The sequence below is a fragment of the Prorops nasuta genome, unplaced genomic scaffold, assembly GCF_024137725.1.
Source record: "Prorops nasuta isolate Cenicafe-Biocafe unplaced genomic scaffold, Cenicafe_Pnas_1.2 PNAS00017, whole genome shotgun sequence".
In the NCBI taxonomy this organism is placed as follows: Eukaryota; Metazoa; Arthropoda; class Insecta; order Hymenoptera; family Bethylidae; genus Prorops; species Prorops nasuta.
Window position 1 is genome coordinate 2,404,127 of NW_027116814.1, and position 10,246 is coordinate 2,414,372.

Consider the following 10,246-nt stretch of genomic DNA (forward strand, 5'->3'; position numbering starts at 1 on the left):
GAATTACAATAAACAAAATATCAGTTTCTTGTGTTAGAGAAAACTATTCGTCCCACTGACAAAAGATGGCCATTTGCACTGTAAAAAAATTTTATGTGCAATTATATTTACCAAAATAAGCAACTGTATCATTAACGTCTATTGTTGTAAAAGAATCCCGCAAATTCCTTAAATGTAAAATGATACTCAGTCAATTTGCTCGAAGCTGAAGAATGTTTCTGCTCAAGGTCTACTGATTAAATGTTTCCATGGGCGCAACTACAAATTATGGACTAGTTTCGAGTTAGAGAGTGTTGACATTGTCAATAAATACAATACTACAAGGATATGTTTAATAATTTATAATAAACATGCAATTCGTGTATATTTATCTATGCATCTATTATCAAGTTCTCGAGTGCCAAACGATTAAAGTTCAAATCTTTTCTTGCTAAAAGATAACACTTCGTACATTTAAGAATATTTTTATTTGTCAAATCATTAGCTTCTAATGATATATAATATAAGAATTTATCCCTTTTTTCCCAATATTAGTATTAACCAGAATCAACTATGACGACATTTTGAGAATATGATCCCTCTGGGATGCTTAATTATAAGGTAATTCCCCTTGTCTCTTATCATAGGTGTACTTATATTAACTTTGTTAGTCAACGATTTAAGTAGCTTACTTAAATCAGATAACGATCTTTTAGTAACGTCAAGTATTTCAAATAATAGTGATATATTGGGATATTGGACATGTTTATGATGCCTTGCAAAACTAAGGTACAATAAATACTAACTATATATATATTAGCACACGTACTTAAAGTTCTCGCTCCTGATATGAACGTGCAATAATAACCCAAAATGAAATTATCATCTCCTGTAATATAAGCTGTTCATTGTTGATGCATAGTGTTTTTGTTAAACTGGAATATTATAAAAATCTTACAAAACAGGTTCATTGCATACAGGTCAACCTGAAAAACGTTTTTCTCTTTAAGCAACGTATCTCGAATAGTATCCAATAATTGTTAGTACATTTCTAAAATTAGATTTAAATGCTCAATAGAAAGCTCAAAAAAATCTATAAGTTGGTTCTGATCAAGGCGAATCCATTCAGCCCTTGTCCGAACCTGTAAACTATCTGCTTCCACCCTCATCTGTATTATATGTATTTACCTCTTGTGATCTCGTTAATATTGTTGAAACCATCTCCCCCATTTCCCTCCATTTGTAAAGACTTATGATATTAATTTAAAATATCATCTGCTCTGCAATAGAAATCACTTATTGAGGGGGAGGGGGGGGGGGGGGGGGGGACAGGATTCTAATCTCCATAAAAAATGGAAAATACTTTTAATATTATCGTTTCGAGTTTCCATAATAACCCATTTAGTTTTGATCCTAATCTGGACGAATTTGTTTGCACTGTCGTTAATTGACGTTGTCCTCTATCTACTATATAGTTTCGACATATGATAATGTATATCCAATTGATTCAATAATTCAACCGAAACATGATATCCCTGATCAACGATCAAAACATCGTTTACCTAAAACCGTTCTCTCTCATCCCATTAACATCTCTCTTGAACTGATCTCGTAACAGCGCAGCAACATTATTTTAATAATCAGAAAAATAAAAGCCTTGAATATTGAAGATATAGCCATCTGTTACCATTACCAATAGTACTTTTATGAAATGACGACCTTTCCCAAGTCGAAAAATTTGTCTTGATTTTGAAATAAATGCAGGTTTAAATCAGGAGAAGCTTGTATTCTTTTTTATGACCTGATTTGAATCTACTGTCGGTAAAGTCAAATAAAAAATAAATCAGCAAAAGATAAAAAATAAATCATATAACCTACTTTTATTCTAAATTGTGTGGTAAATATTACTACCCAAGAGGATATCGATTAACAACCTTTATTTTTTGGCGACTGGAGTCCAATTGAAATTGAGTCTGTTACAATTTAATTAGGCTATACAGAGCTCGCCAGGTGAGGCGGTTACAATAAAAAAAAATTTATCTAGCGAATACTACGATAGTAGATCGAAAAAGTTTTGAATACACGAAGTGTCACAATGAGTTTAGGAAATACTTTAATGTCTAGTCAGAGAGGGCTAATATAGGGGAAACCCTTGTACCTCTGGACAGTTTTTTTCATTTTGCTATAATTCAGTGTAAAATAATTATTTGGACTATTTTATTTATTTTTTTTATTGCATACATTGGATATTTACCTTTGAAATTATATTGACAAAATTTAGATGTGTTCTCGATTGATTAAAAGATTTAATTAAATTAAATAAAATTAACAGATGTCCAAAGGTACGAATGAGGTTTGTATACCTCTGGACAGAGAGTTTATACCTTTGAACAGCTAGTGAAAATCATTAAGAAATACACGCAGCTATTTATAAATGAATTTTTTATTTTACAAATTACTATTTAATACATTTTACGTTTATGCTCATATCATTCCATATGTTTCACATGTATTTTCAAATGTAGTGCAGGTTTCGTGAAAACAAAATCCACAAATTATACATTGTATCCAATCTGCTCTAGATTTTGTTGCATAATAACATTCACCACAATTTAAACAAATGTTAGCAATTTTCTTAGAACGTTTTTCCATCATTTCCGCTTTTTCACTATCATCTTTAACAATTTTCCTTTATATACCTTTCTTCTCCATTGGTCTTATGTTATTTCTTTTTTTTATTTCAGTAATTTTTTGACTATTTTTAATCTCTTCCGTTTCAGGTGTATCCGTCAATATTCTTGCTCTTCTTTTGCGCCTTTTAATAGTTTTCTTTTTTTCAGCAGCTTTGGGGTATGGCCGTATGGTGGACGGTGACAAAAATTTTTCCTCAGATTTGGATAAATCTGGTTCGACTACATTTAATATTTCTGATGTGGAAGGTTTCGAAGTCATAACAGCTTCTACACTTTGAAGAGTTCTATCAGAAACAAATGCACTTAAAAAGTCCTCTTTTTTTTAAATATTTTCAATTAATGGCCATAATCCGCTGGCTCTAAACCCCCCTCGAATATTTAATGGAGTAAAGACTAAAGGATATGCTTTTCCTAATCATTCAGAAACTTCATAAATTGTCATTGGTTTTCCTGGGTGGCTCTATAGCCACTCTGAGCAAGCAGTATTATAATATTTTTTAAGTGGACCAAAAACTCCTCGATCGAGGGTTGTAATTTACGTGTCGTATGTGGTGGAAAAGTAAGCATTATTATTCCATGGTTTTTAGCAAAATCAATCATTTTAATAGACAAATGACTACTGTGATTATCAAGGAGAAAGAGTACTTTATTATTCCTACTGGGGTTTGCATGTTTAACGAAATGAAACATATATTCTTCAAATTTTTTTGCATCTGACCATCCACTTGGTGTAGCAAGTCCTAATGACTGTGCTCTGGTGCACCAGTTAACGTGCAATCTTTAAAATGAACTCTTGGAAAAATTAAACAAGGTGGAACAGAATTGCCTAAAGTATTTACACAACCTATTATTGTGACATTGACGCCTCTCTCACGGCTCACCCGAAGTAAGGCTACCCACTTGTTTCTGGCCTTTTACTGCTAAAATCTTAGGAGGCATATGAACCGTAGAAAGTCCACTTTCATCGACATTGTAAATTCTATCTGCCGTAAATTTATATTGAGATAGCAATTCTTTAAATTTTGCAAAAAATGAGGCAATGTTTGTTACATTAAAAACTGTTGCACGAGCGATGCTGGTAGCTTCTGGCTTTCTAAGACTTAATAACGGGTGTCGTTTTTTAAAGTAAGCGTAAAATGTATTTCCAGCTCTTTTATCTCTATCCCATGAGCTGGGGTAAGTTTTGTCAAGTTTTCTGGCATATTCACACGTAAGTTTCATAAATTCAATTTTTGAAATGCCATAATGAATTTGACTTGCCTTTATGCAGTACTTTCCCAACTCCTTTTTCTGTTCATCTGAAAATATACGTCTTACATCGTTATAAGGCTCATATATGATGATTTTGTTCAAAGAATCTTTATATTTTTTAACGTAATTAGCAAGAGAACTTTTAGACAAAGAGAAATGTTTTGCTGCTTGTCTACATGACATGCGACTGTCTATAATTTCTTTCATTACAGCTTCAAGAATTTCTTTTCCTGGTTTGACACGTTTTATATTATTTTTACTTCTTGGCATCTTAGATACACTATTAAATAAACTATATGAAAGAATAATGTAATTATCTTAGTTGCATCGTTTTAATCACAAGGAACGACTGATTCCTTTTAGTACTCGAGTATCCGTATATACAATTTTTTGTATACAAATGCATTGTCTAAACGCACTATACGTTGTTTACATTTCTGCAGACTGTCCAAAGGTACAAATGTAGACATGTCCGAAGGTACAAGCCAGAGCATATTATAATATAAATATACATAAAAATTGCACTTGTTAAGATTAAAATTTACAATAAATACCAGCTTGTAGCGAACTAAAAATACTAATAAAAAACAAATCAAAACCAAATTTATCTTGCCGTATACAATAATTATAACTAAATATATTAACTCGTAGAATTTTACTTTTCATGCGAAATCGAGCACTGTTGTAAAAAAAAGACACTTTAAAGTGAGGTGGTTAATAGCCAACCAAAAATATAATAGTTTTACGTTTTTTGACAATAAATTTTGGTCGATCGATAAATTTTGTTATTCTTTAAATAATATTAACCTGTCCAGAGGTACAAGAATCTCCCCTATATACTAAAATCCCCATACAATTTTATATTTGCAATTATTTTTTGCAAATTAATATTTCCAAAATTATTATATTGTAAAGTACTTTGTGTGTGCCATTTTTTGTATGTATATTTTAGCCATTATATCTCTATTATACCACATATTAAAGTACTTTATGGGTTCATTGTGTGGCAGGTTTTATGTTATTTTCTACTTTAAAGCTAAGTCAAACTTTTCTCCAATTTGGATACATTCTTATTTCATATACTTTAAATCATCTTATAACTTTATACCATGGTAATATTATATTGATAGAAGTTTGTACCATTTTAACTACGGTTTAACTTACCTAGAAGAGTTTCTATCGAACCCTTATTCTGTTTTCTTAACCTTTTCTCAATTTGCATGGCCAGATGGAATATTTCTTGCAAATATTTAACTTTTAATGTTGTAATCTTTCTAATTAGAATATAAAAATTATCTCTCTAAACGATTTAATAAAAGTAAATATCATTATTGTCTAGAGAAAATGCAAGTATATTTATTCTCTATATTCATATGAATTTGATGAAATGTTATATGGCGGAATTACAAGCTAAAGTAAATTTCTCACTTGACTGTAAAAGTTTTGTATTGACGGGAATCCGTATACCGACATTACAGGGCAAAAACTATTTCGCATGCAGCGTTGTCATTTGTTGGCGGATTGTAAAGTTATTATAGGTTTTTGGAAATGCCAGAAGATTATCTACTGAAGTACGTTGGGCAAATTAACAAAAAATGAAAAAAAATTATGCTTAAATAAATATATTAACATTATTGAGAAACAACAATTCAATCGCAAAATCCCCCAACGTACTTTACTAGATAATGTTCATACGTTTCCAAAAAGTCCACATAAATGCAAATCCGGCAAAAAATGACGATGCTGCATGCGAAATAAATAATGGAAGAATTTCGTGTTCGGGAAGTCGCCAACACGAAATTCTTTCATTATTTATTTCCCATGCAGCATCGTCATTTTTTGCCGGATTTGCATTTATGTGGACTTTTTGGAAACGTATGAACATTATCTAGTAAAGTACATTGGGGGATTTTGCGATTTAATTGTTGTTTCTCAATAATGTTAATATATTTATTTAAGCATAATTTTTTTTTCATTTTTTGTTAATTTGCCCAACTTACTTCAGTAGATAATCTTCTGGCATTTCCAAAAACCTATAATAACTTTACAATCCGCCAACAAATGACAACGCTGCATACGAAGCAGTTTTCGCCCTGTAATGTCGGTATACGGATTCCCGTTAAAAAATAAAAATATATTAAAGTTTGCGTTCTCGCAAGAATAATATTCATTCTAAAGAAAGTAATTATGTTTATTTTAATATATAATTGTTATTGGATTACTCGATATTAATTAATCTGATAATTATGTATAATCACAAAATATAACTGTTTCTGTATTTTTAGATTTTAACATTTGTATTGTATTGTGAAATAGAGGAGAAAACTCTAACTCCTAAAATATCTTGTTTTATATTAGTTTCGTTTCAAAGAAAATTTTATTTTATGTTTATATTTGTTTTGATTTATATTAGTTATGTTCAATTTTATATTATGTAATAGTTTAAATTTATAAAAATTAAACATTTTGAAAGAATAAAAATCTAAATTTTTATAACATATATACATTTTTCATAATATATTTTTAGTTAGGTATCAAAAAAGTTCATGCTAAACTGTGCTGTTTCTTATATATTTATTATAATTACATAAAGACATAAATTTACGTCTAATTTTGGAAAAATTAAAGAATATTTTATTTTTAAATATAAATTGAGACCCACTTATTCAGCTTCAGTCCCGCAAGTAAATCATTTTTGTCCCGCAAGTTAGGTTTTTCTAATTGGCTACCTAAACTTATACGGTAGCGCTCTGCGGTATGTACTTGTCGTCGAGATACTACGGTGTCTCTTGGTACCGAAAGAAATGCAATAAAAGACACCGAATAGTGATTATTATAAATTCCTACGTTATCGACTCGTGAGATAGGCTCACGAATGGACTGTGGATTATAGGTAATGTCTAGGACAAACTACCTTGCACTACCTTGACTAACAGAATTCCACTTGAAAAAACCAACGCTACACGAGGAAAGGTCCAGGTTGCCTTAAAAAGCGAGACAAGGGCCAAGGCCATGCCGAACAACCTAGATAACCTGAGATAAGGAGAAGCAACTTCGGGGAATCCTAACATAAGGTCGTTTCTATGAATCCCCGCGAGGAAAGGAAGATAAAACATCGGATCGACCTTAAGCACTAAAGACGCGCTTCAAGCCGGATGCACAGTATATACCTATTCTTGCAAATAACTAATAAATAAATTGAAACAAAATGCAGTAAAATGCAAAAGTTACAAGAAAAAATATTTTCTAATTATTTGAAAAAATATATAGGTGATATTTCTTTACCGATTCATATATAACAAAGCACAATACACATCTTAGTAGCGAGATAGCTCCCAACAGTAGCCATCTAGCGTTAGCGTCACGTACTTCACCGCCGCTAAGTGGCTACCAGTGGTCATTCAACGTCGATGAATATTCGAATTGCCAGATATAATTATTGGTTGCTTTCCAATTAACCTGAAAATCGACGTAATCAGACACAATCAGGTATAAATGGTACATTGCATGTCATGCAGGGAGCTTTCCAATTAGCCTAAAAATCGACACAATCAGATACAAATATATAGTTAGTGTGACATATGGAGTATATATACCAATTGTATTTGATTGTGTCTGATTGCGTCGATGTTCAAGCTAACTGGAGAGCAATCTGTATGTATGCTCCGGGAAAATGAATCCTTTACCATTTGCCTAACTTCACTCTGTATTTTAACATGAAAATTGATATACTATATATAATATAGCTGAACTACAAACGCGAATTAATTTCTTACTCTATACTTGCTGTTAAAATACTATCGTGTCTCTTGATGAATTAAAATAAAAATTGAAAACTTAGATTTTAGATAAAACCGTTCTTTAATATCGGTATACGTTTCTCCGTGAAAATAAAATTTTTATTATAATATACTATAGGAAGGCAGCAATATATACTTGCCATTTTATTACATGTATATAATTCACTATAAATATGTCAGAAAAATTTGTTCATCGAAAATTAATAATTTGGATATTTTATGCAATGTCATAAAGCAAGAGACCGATAAGCTTTCTTTTAGTTTAAAATTTAGTTTTTATAAAAATAGTTTAAAATGCTTTTCTATTTAAAAATATGTGCAATTATCACAAAGATTTCTTGTCATAAATATCTTGAAGTTTTAATTTTGAATAATAATTTATTCAGTTATTATAAGCTCGTGAAAATTTTCAGATATATAATAAATTTATGGCGCATGGTTTACTTTTAATATTTCGCCTAATTTTTTTTTTTTATTAACATAATGCTAATTTTGCTAAGATTAAAAGAACTTCCTTCAGTTTTTGATTCAACATTTTATAGGGTGAAATTTTGTTATTTGAAGTACTGTTTTCTGGATTTTTTATAGATGAGCTGTTTTGGTACCCATTGTATGTTTTGGAGGAGAGTTCATTTTTTAAAGCTATGTATGGCTAGAATACTGTTTCAACTTGAACATATTTGTATTTTTCATCATTGTTTTACAGGCGACGCCTGTTTTTTGGGAGCTTAACTTTATAGAGAAACACATTCATCAAAACTCATTCATAAATAGTATTAATTAGGGCAGCTCGGAGCTTTAATGATGATACATTCAATGAGTGAAACATGATAGCAAATATTGCAGCTACACGCGACGTTACATTTGCAAGGTCATGGAATGCGTAATCGACTTAACCAACGTTGCCATTCTCTGACTCTGCTAATTCTTTATCGCCACTTAATCACTAACTCTTCTACTATCATTTAAAAATTTGTTTCTTCCTTTTTCTGTAGTTTTCTTACCAATTCTATTTTTTTTTCTTGTCTAAAAATAAAGCTACATATCGTCATAATCAGCTTTGTGACAGTCACGTGTAATGGGAGTAATTGTTAAACTATTTATTGTAATATGCAATAAACTCGTTTTGGGTTTTCAATATTTTGATATGGTCTGATTGAAAACATTAATTCATATAAGGAAAAATCATATTTTTATGACATGTTTTTTTTTCAGGAAAAGTTTTAGTTTAAAAATGATCCAAAATAGTGCTCATTTGTGAGAAGAAAGTGCGTTCAACTGTGTGTGACAGAACAGCAAAAATTTTACTCGTTTTAATCATTTCCATGGAAAGGCGTGCACTCATTTTTTGATCAAAAATATTAATAATTTTTGTGTGAGTAGTAAATTAATAAAAAACAAAATACTTGTTTTCAATCTGTGATTTTTTTAACACATAGGAGTTTTCATATAAGCTTGAAATGTTTAAAATCTAATAAAAAATGAAATGATTTAGAAAATATTGATATAGAATTACTATAAAATATTTTTAAAAATCAATCGGATGGCTATATTGGTTTAACAGTGAGAGACATGTTAAAGGATATATGAAGATTATATTGAGTTTTTCAAATGGAATCTCCTATTTTTTATTGCAAACTCTTGTAGCTTATTTCAAAGAATTTTCAAATCCCTATTTTTAATTTTTTCTTTGCATCCAGTAGTTCATGAAATATTTCTATTTGAAATTACAGGCACTTGTTAATTTGGCTAAAGTAGTGGTTATAACTGCTACACATACACCCGCATAATTACTGACATATAAATACTTACAAATCAAACTACTTCCTCAGAAGCTGAATGAAATTAAAAAATGAAAAAGTAATTTTAGGAAGCTTCTGAGATAGGCTATATGGACATGCAATATAAAATAACAGTTCCTATATATTTAACAAGCGCCTAAAAGGACCTTCATATTTTCTCCAGCAAGTCTATGAAGGTTAAACCAATATATCAACACTACAGATTTTTAAAAATAGTAAAAATATCCGGATAATTTTTTTTTCTCAAAATGCGGAAAATAGGGAGATGTTGTATTTTAGAAATTTTAGACACCTTCTGTAAATAAACTAAGAAGACTACGATATCATACATATTATCATCATGTATATTTGTATGTATGTAGAATATTATTATAGATATCTGCAAATTAATAAAAAAATTAATTTATTTTAGAAAAGAGAACAGCGAAAAAAAATGGAGTTCAGTATATGAAATGTTTTTGAATTGGTAACCAAACGACAAAACCTGGAACAAAGGGCCAATTATGGAAATAAGACTCTTACACAATTCTTTAACATCGTTAATATTTAACAAGTTACATAATAATATATTTTGACGAAGGCTGCATAAACTTCTATGTAACTCAGTCAATATTAATAATTTCAAAAGAATTTATAAGATATTTTTGTAGATACATTAATAATTATAACAAAAAGTTAATCACTTTTTTTATATTATTAATATCTTAGAAGTTTATTTAAA

The 10,246-nt window shown here is 30.0% G+C and overlaps 1 long non-coding RNA gene across 1 annotated transcript; it reads left to right on the plus strand.

Moving 5' to 3' along the window:
• The first annotated feature begins 8,696 nt into the window (after window positions 1–8,696).
• LOC136779640 (uncharacterized) lies at window positions 8,697–10,155 on the plus strand. The gene is made up of 3 exons (XR_010823620.1): window positions 8,697–8,873; window positions 8,939–9,098; window positions 9,938–10,155. It is a non-coding gene; the product is annotated as an uncharacterized lncRNA (long non-coding RNA).
• The last annotated feature ends 91 nt before the right edge of the window (window positions 10,156–10,246 follow it).